The sequence below is a fragment of the Lagenorhynchus albirostris genome, chromosome 1 (assembly GCF_949774975.1).
Source record: "Lagenorhynchus albirostris chromosome 1, mLagAlb1.1, whole genome shotgun sequence".
Classification (NCBI taxonomy): domain Eukaryota; kingdom Metazoa; phylum Chordata; class Mammalia; order Artiodactyla; family Delphinidae; genus Lagenorhynchus; species Lagenorhynchus albirostris.
The window spans coordinates 14483068-14505142 of record NC_083095.1 but is presented as its reverse complement, the minus strand read 5'-3'; the positions used below and the strand labels follow the sequence as shown (position 1 = coordinate 14505142).

The following is a 22075-nucleotide window of genomic DNA, read 5'->3' as shown; positions in this document are numbered from 1 at the left end:
TTCTCAAACATATTTCTTAATTTCTCTCTCCCGTTACCAATGCAGCAAGAGTTGTGAGAAGGTATCGTCATCCTTAAGAGGAAGTGGTGGACCAGCCCTGCCTGATGTGGAGAGCGGGGTACACGTGGTTGCCTGTCTGTCTGAAATGGGGAATACAGACCTTTGCTAAAAGCCAAAAGAAGGCTTAGAGTGGTCTTTCCACCTTATAATTCCATAGACTCCTATCTCTGGGACCTGCTGCCTGACAAACGGGGGCAAAAGCCAAATTCGCTTAGGAACAGCCTCGTCCTCAATTCCCCTCTTGAACTTTCAGGAAGGACCCTTGTGCCTTAGAGCCGGAGAAGCCTCAAAGAAACAAGTGGAACTGTTTAAATCATTGTTTTACGAACACGTTTGACAGCAGAATCCCAGGTGTGCTCTAGAACTCACTTTGGGCAACACCTATTTCCTGACTGGGGACTTGATGGGACCGTTCCACGGCCCTATCTGGGCGTGGGCTGAGGGTACTTGTATCTGGGACCGGGAGAACCCAGATTCTAGCCCAGTCAGTCCACAATCAGCATGGGACCCCAGGTTCCTGCTCTGTGGAGAGGACTGGCCCTCACCATGGTGTTTTGCGCTTTCTTCTCCAACGCGCCCTGGAACGTTAAAGCGCCGCCCTCATCACTGGTTATTTAGCCGACGCGATTATTGATGAACAGTTCAGTGTAAAGCCCCGCGATCCCTCTCCAGGCCATCGTAACAACTGAACTGATGGCAGTGAGAGAGGGCTGCAGGTGAGAAGACCTGAGGGATTTTCAAAGACGAGGAGGAATCTGAGGCAGGCCTGGAAAGACGGGCTTCTGAACAGGATCCTTCAAGTTGACTCCAGGGAAAAGGATACCCAAGTGGGAACTTGGGTCAAGCCTGGGACAGGAAGCACAGCTGGACTGCGTGGAACTGGGGCATCATTAGGTGGTTTTCCTCTCCATCCACCTCTTTCCCTCTGAGACCAAGTTGTCTTTCCTACCTCCCTCTATATGTCTGTCCACTCTCCTCCCTGAAGGCCGGCTTCCTCTACTCATGTATCACCACACATGGCTGCCAGCGGCAAGTGCAAAGGACCTTCTGATTGCCAGCACCCACCACCTTCAGACTGCCTCAGCCTTCCGCTACATAGTTCAGATTCCCAGGGAAATAAACTGATCGGCTTGGCCTAATTCAGGTAACTCTTTCCTTCTCCCCTCCTAACAGCAGGAGGCATAGTAGAACCATCTGGTACAACAGGACTGGGGAGGGGAAGGGAGGTGACTTTGGAAGGAGAATAATAAACATAGGTCCACAGAAACGGGGAAGGGACATTCTAGACCTGAGCTTCTCAATTGGGGATACCTGGGAAGCCACACCTAATAGATCAGAATCTCCTAGGACAGGTCCCAGGCATATGCACTTTGAGAAAGTGCCACAGCACAAACTGCTTTTCCAGGCAGGAGCCGTGAATGGCGCATACAGATTTATCAACTATGACTTGACTGTATTAGAAGATGCATTCAGGACTTCCCTGGTGGCGCAGTGGTTAAGAACCTGCCTGCCAATGCAGGGGACACGAGTTCGAGCCCTGGTCCGGGAGGATCCCACATGCCGTGGAGCAACTGAGCCCATGCGCCACAACTACTGAGCCTGCGCTCTAGAGCCCACGAGGCACAACTGTTGAGCCCGTGCACCACAACTACTGAAGCCCGTGTGCCTAGAGCACATACTCCACAGAGAGAAGCCACCACAATGAGAAGCCTGCGCACTGCAACGAAGAGTAGTAGCCCCGGCTTGCCATAACTAGAGAAAGCCCGTGCGCGCAGCAACGAAGACCCAAGGCAGCCAAAAATAAATTAAAAAAAAAAAAAAAAAAGAAGATGCATTCATTCCTTGAACAAATATATTGAGTGCCCACCAAGTACATGACGTTATTAGGTTCCAGGGATACAAAGTTTTTGTTCCTTATGGAGCATGCATATTAGTGGATAAGCGAGGAAACATCCTATCACAAAACTCCCTGAATGCTAAGGTAAGCAGTTTATGTACAGTAATCAGAGGGGAAGAGGAACTCATTGAGTATTTTTGGATCCAGAAGTTGCTCTATCAGAAATATGCTTTAAAAAAAAGAATAGCTTGCCTCTAGTAGATAAATAAGTCCTAGAGCCCTAATACACAGTACAGTGATTACACACAACAAAACTGTATTATAAGCATTAAACTTGCTAAGTGACTAGATCTTAATTATTCCCAATACTAGAAGAAATTATAATTATGTGACACAATAGAGGTATTAGCTAATGCTATAGTGGCGATAATATTTCAGTATGATGTATCAAACCAGTATGCTGTACACCTTAAAGTCACACAGTGTTATATGTCAAATATATCTCAATTTTAAAAAAGAAGAATGGGATCATGGACCCAAGATGAGTTTTGGGAGCGGAAAGAAGGAAATGGAAGACCAAAAGTAGACAGAACCAATCAGAAAGCACTGCAGTAATCCATACAGAAACAAAGATTATCTTTTTTAACATTTTTTAATACGAAAAAATGTTAAAATAGTAAAATAGTGTTTCCCTCTGTGGGGTTGAGTTATGGGGTAATTTTTTTGCCTGCTTCTTTCATACTTGTCTATATTTTCCAAATTTTCTACAATGAGTACCCAACACATTTATAATGTTTGAATAATAAAAGGGGGGTTCCATTAGAGCAGTGGTTCTCAAACCTGAATGTGCATCAGAATTACCTGTAGGGCTTACGTAAACTCAGCTTGCTGGCCCCCACCCCCAGAGTGTCTGATTCAGTAGGTCTGAGCTGGGGCCTGAGAATTTGCGTCTCTAAGAAGCTCCTAGGTGATGCTGTTGCTGGTTCAGGGACCACATTTTGGGACCCACTGAATTAGAAGTAGTCAGTGAGACTGGAAAAAATGAACATGAGAGTCTTCACAGGAAGAACCAAGAGAATCTATCCAATGACTGAATATGAGAAGACAAGAGATTATGTTCAAAGATAACTCCTTAATTGTGGGTTGACTAAGTGTCTTTGAGATAACATGTGAGAATGCTGTCCATCGTAGTAAAATAGTTCCTCACTTCCTTCCCTCCTTTGCAGAAGGAAGAGACACCCAGGACCACAGCTGGAAGACCCTCCATCTCTTGGTGAGTTTCAAAGGCTCGTTCAAGCATCCTTTGGGCTTTCCGGTTATCCCCTCTTGGGGTTTTCCTCTTGTGCGTCCTTGGTGTTTACCTGACAGGTTCTGAAGGGTGGTGCCTGGGAAAAGGCTTATTAGAATTTCTCCAGCAGGGATTAGAGCCAGGAGGCTTATATGAAGAGGGAAGGAGGGCTGTGGAGTAAGGGAAGGTACAGCTGAACCCGTGGAGGGACATTCATTAGCTCAGGTGCCCTAGCCAAAGCCGAGCCTATCAAGTCACCTGCTGGAAGCAAAATGGAAAATATAGAACCTGTCAGCTCCTCTTCGAGCATAAACAGAAGTGTGAGCTGATGATCCAGAAGTCAAAAAGTACTTATTAAGCATCTAGCCATACCACGCCCAGTACTGTGTGGAAGGCACTGGGAAGGAACTGGGAGAAATAAAAGATGTGGCACTTGCCCTCAAGGATGGGGAAGATTCAGTGAGCATTTATGAAGCAACCACAATTAAACACACACAGAGAGCCTAATACCAAGACCAGAGCTGATATAGCTTAGTGGCCTGGGACTACGTTCGTATTCTCACTTCACCACATACTAACTGGGTAACCTTAATCAAGGTACTTAACTTCTTTCTCTCTACCTAGTTTCCTCATCTTTTTTTGTTTTAAATAAATTTATTTATTTGTTTGTTTTTGGCTGCATTGGGTCACGGGCTTTCTCTAGTTGTGGCGAGCGGAGGCTACTCTTTGTTGTGGTGCGCGGGCTTCTCATTGCAGTGGCTTTTCTTGTTGCTTTGCACGGGCTCTGGGCGCGCGGGCTTAAGTACTTGTGGCTCGCAGGCTCTAGAGCGCAGGCTCAGTAGTTGTGGCGCACGGGCTTAGTTGCTCCACGGCATGTGGGATCTTCCCGGACCAGGGCTCGAACCCGTGTCCCCTGCATCGGCAGGCAGATTCTCAGCCACTGCGCCACCAGGGAAAACCCTAGTTTCCTCATCTTAAAAAACAAGGGGGGGCTTCCCTGGTGGCGCAGTGGTTGAGAGTCCGCCTGCCGATGCAGGGGACACGGCTTCGTGCCCCGGTCTGGGAAGATCCCACATGCCGCGGAGCGGCTGGGCCCGTGAGCCATGGCCACTGAGCCTGCGCGTCCGGAGCCTGTGCTCCGCAATGGGAGAGGCCACAACAGTGAGAGGCTCGCGTACCGCAAAAAAAAAAAAAAAAGGTGGGGGGGAAGATGGAGGATACAGCAAGACCCACTTCCTAGGGTGGTGATAAAGATTAAATGAATGAATATCCGTAAAACACATGTAACAGTGCCCTGGCACTTAGAGCTATTTTTGTTAAGTAAATAAATCATAAGGAAAATAATGACATATTTGACTACAAAACAATTTAAACTTTGTATGTAAGACCAGAGGTCATAAATCAAGTTCAAAGACAAAAAAAAAAAACAAGGAAGTATTTGTCATACATATGAAAAAGGGTTAATATTTTAAATCTATAACTCTTACAACTCAATGAGAAAATTATTACCCTAATGAGAAATGGGGCAGATTCACAAAAGGAGAAACACAAATGGCAATATACCCATGAAAAGATGCTCAACCTCAGTAAAAAAAAAAAAAAAAAAGCAAAGAAATCCCAGAAATTCCAACTCAAGCAATTGTGATATCTCATTTCATCCATCAGATTGGCACAGACTTAAAAAGAATAACCACACCAATATTGGTGTGGGTATCGGAGGAACGTGACTTGGTGTAACTATTTAAGAGGGCAGTCTGGTGAACTGAATTAAAACTTAGGCGAGCATGGTCATTGACTCTAAATTTCCAGCTTCTAGGAATTTATCCTAAGGAGATGCCAAAGCAAGACAGTAAACTTCCCCACCAGACTGCCTACCCCCATGAGATAATAAGCCCCATAAAACCAGGATCCATACCTATTTGATTCAGCAATGTACACAAGCAAAGTCACTCCAGTGTCTGACACACACAGAAGACACTCAGTATGTATTGAGTGAAGGCACTGAAATATGCAACAATGTTTTCAGGTGGATGTTTATTAAATTATATGGGCCACAGTTACCCATGTTCCCTTTGTTCCCTTCTACTTGCATTTTCCAGTCGTTTTAAGTGAAGCTTTCCCTTTTCTGAATCACTTTCACATTCTCATATACTGTATGTGTGAAACAATTTGCAAACATTTCATAAAGTAAGAGTTTGGGGGAAAATAGATATGTTGGCAAAACTTCTCACCAAATTGAAGCATTTTGTGATCTTTTCAATCAGAAGGGACAAAATGATCCCTTTCTGAAAAGGCTGGTGCTCCAAGCAAACAAGAGAATTGCTAAGTATAACAAACGTTATACCCTGCATAATGGGGTCTGTTGTCTGGTTGTGGGAAAGCTTTCAATTTATTGGTCTTGAGTATCAAACGTTTTCTACAAACTCTTAGGTAGGTTCAAAGATGAGGGAAAATACTCTTGAATTAAGAATTTGTGGGGAAGGGGGAACATTTACTCTCCATTTCCAGATGGATCTTCTGTGAAAACTTATGCTTCTAAGGGACCAAATGTGGTTGCATCTTTTTGGTTGTTGCTTTTTTCAATCTGACAGAAAAATCTGTGCCCAGCTGAGGCACACCCTGCATGGCCAGAACTACTCCTGCTTCTCCCGCCCTCCCAGGGATACTCCCTGCAGTCAAAAGCTTGTCCTAAAGGAGGCTGCCCCTCTGAGTACTTGGATTCCATTTATCTGCAGTCAATTCTTATCATTCAGTCAAGCACTGAATTAGCAAATATTGAACCTCTGCTCCTAGAGGAAATCTAGGGTTAGGTTCCTGCGAGCCACCGGTCACAACATTTTCATTAACTGATCAATACGTTACCTTATTTTCTCCGATTCCATTTAAAGATACCTGATTTAATATATATTGTTGATTCATTAACATTGAACTCATGGCCACCAGCACTAGAACTCATGTCTGAACAAAGCTTATCGAACACAGGAAAAGCTTGTCTTTTCTCCACACGGCAATCACAGTCTTCTGGCACTTAGGAACACAAGACAGCACTTCAGCACTTGTGATTGGGTGCCATTTAAAACAGCAAAATCACAAACAAAAAGCACGCCAAAAAAGTGACACTAAAGAGACATTTAAAAGGACGCTTGTTTACAGTATGAAAGCTGAAACAAAAAGGCAGTGAGTTGCTTTGTCTCAGCTGGGAATGTGTGTGTTGGATTACTCATATATATATATGTATATATATGTGTGTATATATATATATATACACACACACACACACACACACACACATATATATACATATATATACATATATATATATTTTTTTTTTGCGTTACGCGGGCCTCTCACTGTTGTGGCCTCTCCCTTTGTGGAGCACAGGCTCCGGATGCGCAGGCTCAGCGGCCATGGCTCACGGGCCCAGCCGCTCCGCGGCATGTGGGATCTTCCCGGACCGGGGCACGAACCCGCGTCCCCTGCATCAGCAGGCGGACTCTCAACCACCACGCCACCAGGGAAGCCCCTGGATTACTCATATTTGTTGCCACTCTGCACATGTCCACGAATGACCATGAAAGCACCACAAGTATTGATTTTATGATTACAAATAAATTTTAGCAAGTAAGAGAATTTGCAAATATGGAACCCGTGAAGAATGAAATCGATTGTATTTAATTGGCCACTTATTCAGTGCCAGTGAGTGTTCTAAGACTTTGCAAATATTCACTGTTTCAGCCTCACATTAACCACGTGAGGTAGATAATGTTATTATGGCCATTTTATTAAATGAGGAGCCTGAGGCACAGAGAGGTTTAGCCACCTGCCCAAGGTCACACAGCTGGTAAGTGGTGGGGCTGGGATTTGAACCCACACAGTTTGGCTCCAGAGTTTAGAGCCCTGTTCCTACCAAGGGAAGCGTCAGATCAATCCAGAGCATTTGGTTTTGTCTTAAAGAACCTCTTAGAGGTCGAGGATGTAAAGGCCGGAAGCGGTGAGGTTCAAGAAAGGAAAAACTGACCAGGAGGTAGAAGGAAAAAAGGGACTTTTAAGCTGAATGAAAAGGGACTACTTTCAAAAAGACAAAGTTCAGCTTCTATTTCATAATCAACATGGTATGGTGTACCTTTGTAATAAAAAACAAATCAACTAGCTACTGAGTGTCAAACAGACTAAGTGCCTTGAGAGGCAAGGACCCCGTCTTACACTTCTCTTCTGCTCGTAGCATGTGGAATTAGTGGTAATCAAAAAAATCAATCACTTAACGGGAAAAAAAAAATGCTCTTTTTTTATTCTTCTCTCAAACTGGTATCTAATAACTACGGATCAGTGAAAGAGTAGCATCATCAACCTTTTCCTCCTCCAACGTTTTTAAGAGCATTTATTGTTTTCCTCTCTTCAGCAAGTACACCAAGTACCACAGTCTCATGGGTTTCGGTGACTATTTCTGCCAAAGTCTTAACCATGCCAAGAAATAACTTCTCTCATTTTACTTTTTCGGAGGGATGTGAAAGAAAACAATCAATTCTTCTCCTGAAGATCTGTCTTTTTAAAACAAAGTAAAAGCTCCGAATCTGGTGAACTCTCTGGAGAGATTACATAGATTAAAAATATTATCAACTTATTTCCCTGCTGTACAAAGCCCTTTTATGAAGATAAGCAAGTTACTCAATTTATTACGACAGCCAAACCTGAAGTCTCTGCTCCTCTACTGGGCAGTGCAATTCACCCAACACGTTCAGTTTTTAAACCCTGCCTCCTTCCAAAAATAGCATCTCTTGTACCTTCAATATTGTGATTCAGATGCAAGCAAGACGTGCCCATAAAGTGTGAGGCATGAGTGCCTGTGAGTGATCCATCACTAAGGGGTGGAGGCTGGGAAGGAAGTGGCTAACTGGATTGCTGTCTTTCGGTGGGTGCGATCAACAGCACCTCATTTCTCTGCACTCAAAGCCATGTGACTCTGGCTCCAAAGATTTGGACCCTAAACAACCAGGCGTTTCTTCTCGAGAGGAATACTGAGCATCTTTCCTCCTTGCCTCGGGGCCAGCTGTCTGACAATATGGATCCCAGAAGGGGGTGCTGCCCACATTGGCGATGGCAGCCATTAGTGCCTGTTGCTCATAGCTAATGTCAAAGAGGCCTCAGCACGGGGCGGCAGGCGGTTGGCTGGGACTCCCCGGGCAAGCATCCATGCACCAGGAGCGCCAGCAGAGGCGACCCGAAGGCCAAGGTGGGCATGCCACAGAGTCCTGGACTTCCAGATGGAGTCCAGTCCCAGAGAGTGGACGTCAGAGCTCTCCGGAGGCTGCCCAGGCCAAGTTCAAAGGGAGGGATGAGCGTCATGACGTCCGTTCCAAAGCAATCCCACCTGCTACTGGCATGCCCAGGCTCATCTCCCCCTCATACCAGCCCCCAAGGCAAGTCTCCAAGGGCGCAGTAAGGAGGCAGCCGCAACCATTTGCTTTCTCTTAATAATCTGAACTGGGAAGACGTAGAGATGGGGAAGAAGTAATGGCCATTCCCAGTGACGGGGACCCTCCAGCTGGCTGGGCTCCTGCAAGGTCGTCTTGTCGATCTCTTTGTAGGAAAAACGTGGTTCTCTTTGGCCTTGGGAATCTGGCCAGGCAGCTTTGCTGGGATAAGTTTCTTCATCCACAGACACCCGCACCACACGGATGTTGAGGGCTGTAACTAACGCACACCTACTCCCAGACAGCCGGCCCCCTCCAAACTCCAGTGACATCTCCTCGCCTGAAACGCCTGCCACCATGCGACAGCCCGGTTCAGCCGCTCAACAAGGACCCCCTAGCTTGCTACTGTTGAAGAACCTGAATATCAAACCATGCACCAAGGGAATCCTACACAGGAGTTGCTAGAAAGAAAAGCTCACTCCATCTACTTCATTCTTGCTGGCAGACGCAACATTTTTAACCCCCGAAAAACTCATTTAAACTTGGGGTGCAAGAGGCATCTGAAATGTGAGAGTCCCTGGGCCGGCACAGGAAGAGAAGGAGGTTTCAAGGAAACACAAAAGCAACGCAGACCTAATGGGTGAGCAGGCTGCCTGACAACAAGGCGGCCAACTGCCAAACTCTCATTGTGCGCGGCGGCTGAACAGAAGGCTCGAGTAATGACAACCACAAAACTCATTTCAAGTCTGAAAAGGTGACTAATGAGCTCATTCATGCTGCCTATAAATTATTCACTACAACACTGATCCCACTCAAGACAAACAGTAAAGTAAACTTTAAACACAGACACCTCCGGCCTCCGAAGTAGAACGAGTTAGGTCTGTAAAACTTTTCACAATGAGGGAGACTTGTCTCTCCCTCCGTCCATTGTCACATTCATTCTTCTGTTTACGTTTTTTTACTGCCTTTAATCAAGTTTAAGCAGACACAGCTGTTAGACATTTATTTCTCTGTTGAGTTTTTTCCATTAGTTATTACGAGCAATCATGATGCTCTAAAAATAGCAGCAAATTATATTCTCTCGAAATTGAAGGCTGACCTTAAAATGAAGCCCAGGTCTTCGGAAATAATATTCATGTGCACATGTTGGGTGAGTGACAGCCCTGCACAAAGGCGAAACAAAAGTGCATTTTCCACTCTTTGAGAGGTTTGCAACTCGCTTCCAAATTTCCTTAGGTTCTAGTGGAAACCGGTTGCTTTAACATCTAACAAGACAGAACCTGCTTCCAATGGTCATGTTTTGGTTGAGATTGTCATGAAAACTCACCATCTTAACAGAATAAAAGGGGAAATGTCTCATTTAGGCTGTTCAGCACAGATAAACCCACCCGCAGGTTTGTTGGAAACCCACCACATTGCTGCAGACTGCTTTCAGTTTCCTGTTTAATATTAAATAAAGAATTTTAGCTCTTCTGTTTTTACAAACTGTGCTGTTTGCAACTACTGTCACCACCGAAAGCATTATGACTGTGGAGTAGTCCTATGTTTTTCAAACCTTTTTTAAATCTTAGTATCTATTTCCAAGACATAGTAAGAGTTAAAGAGTTAAAAATAGTCTTCAAATAAGTACTTACATTAGTTCTTGGTCAGATCGCTGAACATTATGTATTTTTAAACTGCTTTGAATACTTTGAACAGGAGCCACAGAAAAGCCACAGAAAACACTCACAGTCAAATACCGCCAGATGGAGGTTCTGAATAACCAAAAGTGAAAGCAGAAAGGTCTGAGGCCGAGTCGTGCCCTGTACACACCTCAAGATTACAGGAAAAAATGAATGATTCCCCGGTCTTGGGCAGGGGAACCTTGCATATAACATATGAGAAATAACACATGGGAGGCCAATTCAGACCAGGGCTTGAACTTCAACGTGAGACCAGGCCAAGCTCTGTCTCCATTTAAGGAAAATCTTTCACATTGTTTTCAGTTTCTTGCACATGAACTAAAGACTTGTCCAGCCATTTCTGTTGTCTGAAATGCAAAGCAAGTTTTTCTTTTAAAAGAAAGAGGAGTCCTGCAATATTTATAGCAAAGTACTTTGCCACCTACCGACAGCAATCTGGTGGTTCTTCTCGTGTTTGCATGTTTTTTACCCAAGTTTCTGTATCGAGTAAGAAGCCATTCTTTCGGTCCTCTGTGCAAAAGAGTTCTTGCAGATTTGTTGCTGTTGTTGTTTGAATCAAACATGTAAAAACCCCATTCCATCCAAAGAAATTGAGACGTCTAAAATGGCATCCCGTTGAAGTCTCAGCTTCTCCACCACTCTTCGGAGACTGACTAGATTTCTGTCACCTCTCTGTGGAAGGGTGGGGACAAAATATTGCTTTGAAACCGAGCCACAGGGGGCTCTTCCCTAGTAACATGTCTGACAGGCAGAGTTCGCCTCTTCCTTCATTGGTGGGAAACCTGGCTTGTCCACAGACCACCCTAACACCACCTTACTCCTAACTGTCCTGAGGAGGACCAAAGGGAATGTCAGTTTTGCCTGGGGATGTTCAAGGCACCTAAATAACAAAAGCCAAAACAATGAACACCAAGTACCCAATTACTGCAATCCAGAAAATCATACAGCAGACAAAACAACAAAAGCTCTCCAATGTTTCCTACATGCCAGGCACCATGCCAAGAGCTTTACCTGCGTTATTTATTTTCTCCTTCCACTATCCTTCCCAGGTAGGGGCCGTTGTCCCCTTTTACAGATGAGGACACCGAGGCTTAAAGAAGTTAAGTTATGGGAGTTCCCTGGTGGCCTACTGGTTAGGATTCCAGGCTTTCACTGCCATGACCAGGGTTCAATCTCTGGTCCGGGAACTGAGATCCCGCAAGCTGCGTGGCGTGGCGAAAATAAAATAAATAAAATAAAAGTTGTTTGCTGGTGGTCAATGATTGGCACTAAGAGGTGAAATGAGAAGTTAAGACCCCAAGTCTCTTCGGCCTGCAGAGCCCATCCTCTTGAGCACCGCACTCTCCAATCTATTTATACTATCCAAGATCTCATTTCCAAGATCACAGCGTGTAACTTGCTTGCAGTCTACGTCTTGGGCTTCTTCGTCGGAGGTTTATGGGTTTCTCTGATTTGGTTCTTGCGTAGCATTCTTCAAATGGACCACTAAACATACACGCCCTTCCTGCTTCTGCAGGCTCAGCTGCTTGTGCTCCCATAGACATGGACATCATTCAGTGAATGACAAACATCTACAAAAGGCCGTGAGACCCAGGGTAATGGCCACACACCAGCACTGAGCTCCTGCCTGAATTATAAAACACAAAGATTTTGGGAACAACAACAACAAAAAAACCTCATGACAGTTGACAACTCCAGAGGCCGGGCCTGAAACTCCAAGCCTGTCCCTACCTCCCATCTGGATATGGACCCGCAGAAGGAACAAGCAGCTATGAAGGTACCCATGAGGCAACTCATAAAACAATCTACTCTCTCTCCAGTCCTCATTGTTCCCTCCCCCCAATCCAACAAATGACCCACCACCACAGGGATAAAGATCTTATGGTTTCACTTCAGGCTAATGCTTCCAAGGCACAGACATCTGACCAGCAACCATTTTCGAATTATTTCTCTTTCACTTTGCACAAAAAGTTAGGTGGTAATTGTCTGCCGGTTTAGAAACACCACCGACCACCACACCAGAACGAATTTCCAAAAGCTATATTGCAGGGAATTAGATTAAGGCACAGATCAACCTTTGCCAACTCTATACATATGTTCAAAAATGAGCCAACCCAATAAAAATATACTGACTGTACTACTAATCAGATTAACTCTTCCCCGTAGATCCTGGACAGGAGGGTAAAACTCTCCGACTGAGGCAGCCCTGGGCCCTACAGGTCTTCAGAGTCTACACACAGCTCTGTACACTGGGAACGGAGGAAACAGGCCCCCATAGCTCACCGCCATCTCCAGCACCCATGCCACCCTCACGTCCACGGCACTCCCAACTGGATTTTGGTACCAAGGCCCAGGAGTTCATTCCCTCAGAAACCACCCTCAGATGCTTCCTTGAAAGCTTTTCTGGTGCCACTACTGGGATCTCATGTGCAGACTGGCCAAAGGCTCCATAAAAAGTGGATGAAGTAGAAAGCTGAGGTCTGTGGTTTCATTCTTGAGAAACCCTCAACTAACCACAGGGATCTGATTCCACTGCCATTTAGAGTCATTCTCTGGCTTCTGGCAACACCAGCTCCCTCTGAATCCAAATTAAACCTCTCTCGGCTTCTTTGTGATACCAGCTTCCTAGCAGAGCCTCCAATGGTTATGGTAAGAAAAATAAGCCGGGCCCAGACCTTCCCGGATCTCCTGTGAACGAACATCCAAGTTACGTTTGCTGCGAACAAAATTATGCTTTGCTGCGAACAAAATATGCTTTACTAAGTCAAAGCAGGCTTTCTATGCTGTTTTCCGGGGCTCCTCCCTCACATCCTCCACTGCTCATTTTTCTAGATCAAAATCTGCAACTCATGGGTAGGAGGAAAGTTACTAAGGCTGACTGCCCTGACTTATCGAAACAGAGCTATTTGCTTCCTAATTACATTCTTAGCTCTACAGCACTGGCCAAAAAAAGGTTTGTTCATTCATTACGAGAACCAATTAGTAAAAATAAAATCATACAGCTTACCCTTAGGAAGGACTTCACTCATGGATTCGGACAAGCCCCCAATTTAATGGGACAACTGAGGCCCGGAGAAGTGAAGTGACTTAGGGCCACATGTCAGAACGCACACTGGTAGTTTCCTTTCCGGTGTCGGTTCTTCTCTCCCTTCTCAACAGCACCCAGTTCCCCAGCCTGGTGGTTTGGGCAGGATTGATCCCATCATCAGCTCCAGGGGCAGTGGACTGGTGTAGAAGAACAGGCAGGTCCAGCCAGGACTCAGTGGATGGGCCAACACATTTCCTGTCTTGTTCGGACACTGAACTGGATTTTCTGTTATTTGTAACCCAAAGCCTCCCAACACATCCCCCATGCAGAGTTAGTGGCAGATACCACTTCTTGACTCCCTGTCCACGGATGTTTCTGCCGGAGTAAAGTGTTTAACATTACAAAATAGAGAAAACTAATCTAAAGAAAAAAATACAAATGGGGGACTTCCCTGGTGGTCCAGTGGTTAAGACTCTGCACTTCTGATGTAGAGCACATGGGTTCGATCCCTGGTCAGAGAACTAAGATTCCACATGCTGTGGAGGGCAGCCAAAAAAAAATAAATAAATACAAATGAACTTATTTACAAAACAGAAATAGACCCACAGGCAAAACAAACCCCAAACATAGTTACCAAAGTGGAAAGGAAGGGAGGGAAGAGATAAATTAGGAGTTCGGGATTAACATATACACACTACTATATATAAAGTAGATAACCAACAAGGACCTACTGTATAGCACAGGAAACTATACTCAATATACTTATACCTTATAGGTAATAACCTATAAGGGAAAAGAATCTGAAAAAGAATATATATACGTGTGTATGTTTATGAATATATATGTATAACTGAGTCACTGTGCTGTACATCTGAAACTAACACAACATTGTAAATCAACTATGCGTCAATAAAAAAAAATAGAGAAAACAGCATTTTGACAAATTTAGTGACTGGACTTGATAGGAATAAAAATATTTGGGAGAAAAATGAAATTAAACATTATCGATGAGCACTTTAAAAGTATGGCTGAACGTATAAATTTGGCCATATTAATAGAGCATTACTGATGAAGGGAGAATTCATGAATGGAGATTAACTGGAAAGAATTCATGGCTAGAGGGACGGCCAGCTCCACCTAGAATTTGATACAAACCATGACTCCCATTCAGGTCTCAAGAGTTTGACCCTAAGCTGAGCCCATACCAACCTCCCTGAGGGACAATATCTGAATTTTATATCCCCAGGTGCCCAGTTCCAGATCGGGTGTTGACAGGAAGGTGATGATGGTCATAGTGAAACGGAGCAGGACCCTGTGGTCCTCACCTGCCATGTCCTCTGCCTGCATTTTGTCTGTGGAAAAACTTCAGCCAAAGAATAAGTTTAATCAGAGAAGTCAGAAAATGCAGAAACAAAGGAAAACAGTCAGAGGAGACCAAATAATAATAGTTTAGTCATTAAGCATAGTCAAGGACCTTTAGTTCCTCCTTAAGGGCTATAGATCATATTCTGAGCCGTATCCCGTGAGCTGTCATATAGATACTGAGATCCCCACCAGGCGGAAGAAGTTACCTACATGATGAGCAGGCTGTAGCCATGACATCAGCTGCCACAATTCTGAGAACTGGCCTCAAAGAAATGGGAACAAACCGACCCTGGAACAGAAGATTAACTGTAGCTAAAACAATCAAGATGACGCTGGTCAGACCACAGATGACCAATTTCAAGATGACGGTCAGAGCTGACTGTGCTGTTTCTGCACGTAGCCCCTTCCCTCCGTCTATAAAAGTTCTTGCCCCCTGATTGTCAGGGAGGGGGACTTGGCCTTTGGACAGGCGTCGGCCCTCCCCCTCCCCACTCCCGCCCCCAGCACTCCCGCCCCCAGCCCTCCCGGTTGCAGGCATCCAAAGTAAAGCAAACTCTCCTTTCCACCAACTTGGCCTCTTTATTGGCTTTTGAGCGGCGAGTAGCCAGACCCCACTTTCAGTTACAATAGTGCCTTAGTTTATTGTGTAGTCACTACAGGAAGACACTGAGCTGTGTGTTGCCACTCTGTCATCGAAGGCTCCCAACGATCAACGTGAGGTAGATTGATCAAAGTAGACAGTCAACAAATGATACTGAATGAACGACTTGCACAAATGTAACTAAATTAAGATTCTATTTAGTGTCAATGAGAATTCATTTTTAGTAAATCTAAAACTATAAAATTAAAAAGATGAGTGTCAGTAAATATAATAAAATATGATCTAGTTAACATTTATTGAGTACTCACAGGAAAATTTACCATGAAATACTGAAGCTTAAACCTCAACACCCCTCACTCACACAGGCCCCTTCCGCGGCCCAGGTAAGGACTCCAGAAATGTGTCTAATAGGCATCTTTTATATTTAAGATTAGACACTGCATACAAAAATTTTAAATGCTCTGAAACCTTACAGCTCACACATTGAAAGAAACTTGAAAGAGCTTTCCGCAAGTTTGACAATAATCCTAAAAATTTATCTGACGTTACCGACAACCAGTTGTAAAGCTAAAAAACTTTTTTTCTAAACTATCAACTGTAAAAAACAAATCCCAACCAACCGCGCTATAGGAATGGGTGAATTATCTTGCTATTCTCTAGAGAGAAAATGGCATTCCAAAATCATTATCATATGAAGAAATGATCAAAGAGTACAGAGCCCAAAAGCTGTAGGAAGAAAAGTAACATAGACACATGTTACACAGCTGATCAATAATAATATTATGTTATTTTGATTTCATGATGTTTAGGATGTCAGCTTTTTAATCATACACTTTTTTGTGTTTTCTTTTATCATTTGAAATAAATGCTTACTTATACCTGGTTCCATATTTGTAATTTTACATTCTTTTCTTAAAGAGTTCCCTCCTACCCCAAACTGAATAGGCTTCAGGCCACACACAGCCCGCATCTTCCCCATGTGCGCCTACCGTGTGCCAGGCTCATCGCTTCTCATGGACTATCTCCTCTGTCGGCCAACAGCTCCTTGAGGAAGGTACGATTATCTTTACAAGAGACCTGGGCTTCAAGCTGGTTAAAATGACCTGCCACAGGTTACTCAGCTAAGGGGTGGCAGAGCCGGGAGTGAACCCAGCAGTCTGATCCAGCAGGCTCCGAGCCAGGGCGCCATCCGCACTCACCAGGTCTGCTTCTTGGCCTGCCCGCCCCCACTAAGGTGAGAAAGTTGAGGGCCACCCCCTCCTCTGATCGAGGTGTGCCTTCCTGGCCTCTGGCTGCTGCAGCAGCTTCCCAGTAGAGCTTGGGGAAAAGGGAGCACCTCAAACCCATGCAGCAGAGAGAGCCCTGTTTCAGTTCCCTGCAGAGCTGTGGGTTCAAGCCTTGTTAATGAGCAACAGGGGGACTCTGCAGCGGGTCACCTTTCAGCTACACCCTCTTGGTCCGTGACCAGCCCTTTCCTTTGATGTTATTTATGGTTCAGGTGATGGTGATTAAGCTGCAGCAAAACAAATAGGGCGAGAGTAGGTCCAGGTGTCCAAGCCTGATTGAGGTCTGAATACTGAAGGATGACCGATTTAGGAAGGGGACGGGGAGAGGACTGGACACTGGTCCAGCTGCGGAAAAGGCAGCCCTGAATGAAGTGTGAGGGCACAGCTGAAGCTCCAGCTCTCCTTCCACTCCAACCAGGCCCCCTGCCCAGGGTCTCTGCCCAGCCTGGGCCATCCCTTCCCCTCAGTTCAAAACAGCAACTGCGCCCTCCAGTCCCTCCTCTGAGGCCTGTTCCCCAACTACCCGAAGCCTCTGCACACAGGACTGGACCTGCCATTTCTTGGTACCACTCCTTTAATGTTAAAAATGATGACATTGCAAGGCGGTGTGTGATTACCTTCTCCAAGGAGTGAGCTGGGAAGCCAGGAGGAGCCCATGGAACCTGTGCAAGTAGGCTAGACCTTTGATTTTGCCCTTAACCTAGTGTCACTGCTCATTTCCAGGGCTCTCAGTCACCCTCCGGGTCTCAGCTCTGTCCTACACACCCCACCAGCTTGAACAGAAAAAACTTTCCTGTGCTAGATGGGATATAGATATACAAAGTCCCAAAGGGAGAGACCACCCAGTCCCCAGTCTGCAGGGTGGGCTGCGTTAACATATCTAAAGAACTAAGTGTCCTCCTGAAAGGGAGGGAGGGGTGGGAGTCGGGTGGGAGGGTCAGGGTACTGGAGGCTCTTACAGATTCCACAAAGGTGGACTTTTTCTAAGACCAGCCCGGTGCACTGGGCAGCATTAACCCTGGCCTTGAGGTTGGGGCCTCAGCAACAATGGCATCTAGCTACACAGCGGGCTGTGAGCAATTGATTTTGCAGTCGCACTCATTCAAATCATGAAATCATCCAAGCCTTCCCTTCCTGATTCCCAAGCTCACCAGACCACTTCTAGGCAGTGACATTTCTCACTTCAAATTAACGCACAGGTGTTCTGATTTGCCACACCTGTCCCGTGAGCTTAGTGAACAGGTGCGCCCTTGGGAAGCAGGTTTGCAGCTTGGGCTGAAGTCGCTTCATGGAGGTGAGGGCACACAGCTGGAGCTCTCCTTCACCTCATCCAACACTGCTGTCAGCCATCACCACCCACCGTCATTATGTCTGAGAAGCCAAGTAGACAGAGTCCTGCCCAGCAGACAGTAAACATTAGAAATCTTTGCTGAGCAAGGGATGCAATGAGGGATTGATCGATCTGTTCTAGGAAACGATGGATCCATTAGAAGGAATACACTCGTACTTTTTACTGCCACGACATCCATTTAAAAGACAGGCGACAGGAGGGGCAAGCACATAGGCTAGTCAAGCTTGCCGGCATGGCCAAGTCATTTGACCTCCTGGTACCTTACTGCCTTCACCTGTAAAATGGGGGTATAGTACTTCCCTCTTAGGGCTGCAAGGAGGATCAAATAAAGGGACATTTGTAAAGCACCTACGGGGATGCATGGCACACAGTAAATGCTATACAAGTGTTTACTATTATTATGTAAAATATAAAGAGAATTATAATAGAATGAGAGTTAAGAGCCAACTTTAAGAATCATTCGCTCATTATTTACATTAACTGTGCCTAATACCGGTACATTTTCTCCCAAGCAGAATGATTAAACCTTTTCTTCTTTTCTCTCTTTATAGTTGAAGGTATCAATAAACCATTGAAATTCTTTCCTGGAATTAATTAGGATTTCTTGAAGTTTTCTACAACCCCCCCGAAGATTTGCTGAAAAACTTTTCTAATCTTGGTCCTAGATCCCGTGCTGTCTCTGCTGAAAGAAAAATAACACTCCCTCTCTTAACAGCAGAACCGGAATAAACTTTCCTGACCTTAATGGCAAAATTCTCCAATCCCAGCCCAGTGTGCAGGACACTGTCCTTGGAGAATGCACGTTCCTAGGCGGGAGTGTTGCGGGTAAGCTGAACACATAGACAGCTAGTTTTTAAGTCATTTTCTTTGCAGACCCACCTGTTCCTCTCAGGGGACAGGTATCAGCCATCTCTAGTGACACTTCCGCGCGATGTACCATTGCCTCGACGCAAATGCGTCACGTCACTCCCAGCCCTCTGCCGCTAATAAGAACTGCTAGTTGCTGTGGATGAGGAGGCAAACAGGGAGCTCATTGCAACACATTTGTGGTAATTAGGCCCTTCCTGGGGTCCACATTCTGATGGGAGAAATGGATTGTAGGCGTAGACTGTGGGCCGGATGGAACATTCTGGCCGTGCAGGCAGACGATGCAACTATGCCCCTCAATAGCGGAAAACACCCCCAGGCTGATTAGTTCAGGGGTTCATGTGCCCTGAATTCTCCAGGGTCTCCCCAGCGTCTCCCTTGAGGCCACGCCCATGTTCATGGGATGAGTGGCCGTCTACTGCTTGTTAGGTACAGTCTATTGCTTGAACATACAGTTCTCAGTTTTATCCTAAGCGGCCAGCCTTCCCAGCCACGGACATAATTTACACATCAGCCTCTACCCAACTTCAGGGCCTGCTCAGTGTTCGAACTGAACATTTCTCATGGCTAACTTGACTTTCCCACCCAACATCAGAAATGAAGAAGAAGGAGCCTTCGATAGCAAACTACAACCTGCCAGCCAATCACGTCCACTACCTGTTTCCTAAATAAAATTTTATTGGAACAAAGCCCCAGCCATTAGTTTATATATCACCGATGGCTGCTTTCCCGAGAAGGGGCAGGGTGGAGCGGTCCCAGCAGAAACTGTATAGCCTGCAAAGCTTAAAATATTTACTATCTGGCCCCTTAGAGAAAAGAAGAGAGGATGACAAAAGCCACCAGAGTATTTGTACCAGTTCCTGATGGCTTATGACTCATGGTTTAAATGGAACAGTAGCCTAGTGAGTTAGCAGAAGGGAACTTGGGTTCAAGTGCTGTTTCTACCAATGGCTCAGCTTTGAGAGGTCATGCAAGTATTTTCACCTCCCTGCTTTCATTTCATTCATAAAATAGGATTAGTCATGGGTGGCAAATGCATGACAAATAATTAGCTAATACTCCAACGTGTACATTTTGAATGCACAACAGGAAGAACTGGCTGTTTGTTTTCTGTGTATAAGTTAGAGTTATACACGATCCCTCCCTATTTGCTGTTCCTCCGCATTTGTGGCGTCAACCACATGGAACATGCAGCACTACAGTATTTACTATTGAAAAAAGTCCACGTATAAGTGGACCCACGTAGTTCAAACTCATGCTGTCCAAAGGTCAACTGTAGTACCTATCATATTAGAACACTCTTTGGATGTGGAAAATAAACAATTCCTTATCCTCATTCTAACTTAAATTGTCCTATCTGTGTGTCCCTGGTATCTCCTATTTGTCTGATCATCTTTTCTTTTATAAAGTTGTGGGGGGTTTTGATGTGGACCACCTTTAAAGTCTTTATTGAATTTGTTACAATATTGCCTCTGTTTTAAGGCCGTGAGGCATGTGGGATCTCAGTTCCTTGACCAGGGATCGAACCCACACCCCCTGCATTGGAAGGCAAAGTCTTAACCACTGGACCACCAGGGAAGTCCCTGTCTTACCATCTTTTAATACCTACTAATTAAGCAAAGCTAGAACCCAGCAAGGAAAGAATTTCAAGAAAAAAAGTCAACAACAAAGTTCAGGTCTTGGTATAAGTTATCACTCTTTGGGGAGGTATAGGTATGTAAGGTATAATAGCTGGCCTTTGATTTCAAACCACAAGCAGGAGGAAAGGTTATTATAGTGAGCATAAGGGAGGGTGGTTATTTCTCTCTCTCTCTCTCTCTCTCACTCACTCAGACCCCAGTTTCCTCATTTATAACCCTCCAGAAAAGGCAACTAAGAGTAACTTTCTCTTTCTGACTTACTTCACTCTGTATGACAGACTCTAGGTCCATCCACCTCACTACAAATATCTCGGTTTCGTTCCTTTTTATGGCTGAGTAATATTCCATCGTATATATGTGCCACATCTTCTTTATCCATTCATCCGATGATGGACACTTAGGTTGCTTCCATGTCCTGGCTATTGTAAATAGAGCTGCAATGAACATTTTGGTACATGACTCTTTTTGAATTATGGTTTTCTCAGGGTATATGCCCAGTAGTGGGATTGCTGGGTCGTATGGTAGTTCTATTTTTAGTTTTTTAAGGAACCTCCATAGTGTTCTCCATAGTGGCTGTATCAATTTACATTCCCACCAACAGTGCAAGAGGGTTCCCTTTTCTCCATACATGCTCTACAAGCATTTATTGTTTGTAGATTTTTTTTTTTAACATTTTTACTGGAGTATAATTGCTTTACAATGGTGTTAGTTTCTGCTTTATAACAAGGTGAATCAGTTATACGTATACATATGTTCCCATATCTCTTCCCTCTTGTGTCTCCCTCCCTCCCACCCTCTCTGTCCCACCCCTCTAGGTGGGAGGAGGGGCATCTCTATATATATGTATATGTATAGCTATACATATATATGTATAGGTATAGCTGATATATGTATATGTATAGCTGATTCACTTTGTTATAAAGCAGAAATTAACCCACCATTGTAAAGCAATTATACTCCAATAAAGATGTTAAAAAAAAAAAAAGAGTAACTTTCTCTGCATCAACTTTCAACAGAAATGGAAATTCCCTGGCAGTTGGTCCAGTGGTTAGGATCACTTTCACTGCCGTGGACCCTGGGTTCAATCCCTCGTTGGAGAACTAAGATGCCGCAAGACAAAAAAAAAAAAAACACTTTTATCAGAAATAACCTTCTGCCCATTCTAAGCCTCTGCATTCCTCAGCTTCCCAGAGTCCTGCCACTTGATAGATTACCTCATCCCTCACACACTCCCCTGGCTTTAGACATCTGTTTCTATGGTTATGGTAGAGCTTGCCTCTTGGAGTGGAAGGCAGTACAGAACAGATATTAAAGATGTTGCTTCGGGGCTTCCCAGGTGGCACAGTGGTTGAGAGTCCGCCTGCCGATGCGGGGGACACAGGTTCGTGTCCCGGTCCGGGAAGATCCCACATGCCCCGGAGCGGCTGGGCCCGTGAGCCATGGCCGCTGAGCCTGCGCGTCCGGAGCCTGTGCTCCGCAACGGGAGAGGCCACAACAGTGAGAGGCCTGCGTACAACAACAACAAAAAAAAAAGATGTTGCTTCGAAGCAGATGGCCTGGGGTTTGAATCCCAGCCTCTTCTACTCCAATGACCTGCTCCCGTTACCTGTCTTCTGAGCTCAAGGTCCCCACCTGTAAAATGGAGGCGATGAGTACCTA

The 22075-nt window shown here is 45.0% G+C and overlaps 1 protein-coding gene and 1 long non-coding RNA gene across 2 annotated transcripts in view; one reads left to right on the top strand and one right to left on the bottom strand.

Annotated features, from left to right (window-relative positions):
• Positions 1-22075, bottom strand: part of FOXN3 (forkhead box N3) — a 404980-nt gene that overhangs the window by 242671 nt on the left and 140234 nt on the right. The gene's annotated exons all lie outside the window — the stretch shown is intronic.
• On the top strand, positions 196-14973 carry LOC132504799 (uncharacterized). Its single transcript, XR_009535113.1, has 3 exons — positions 196-1204; positions 3124-3170; positions 14553-14973. It is a non-coding gene; the product is annotated as an uncharacterized LOC132504799 (long non-coding RNA).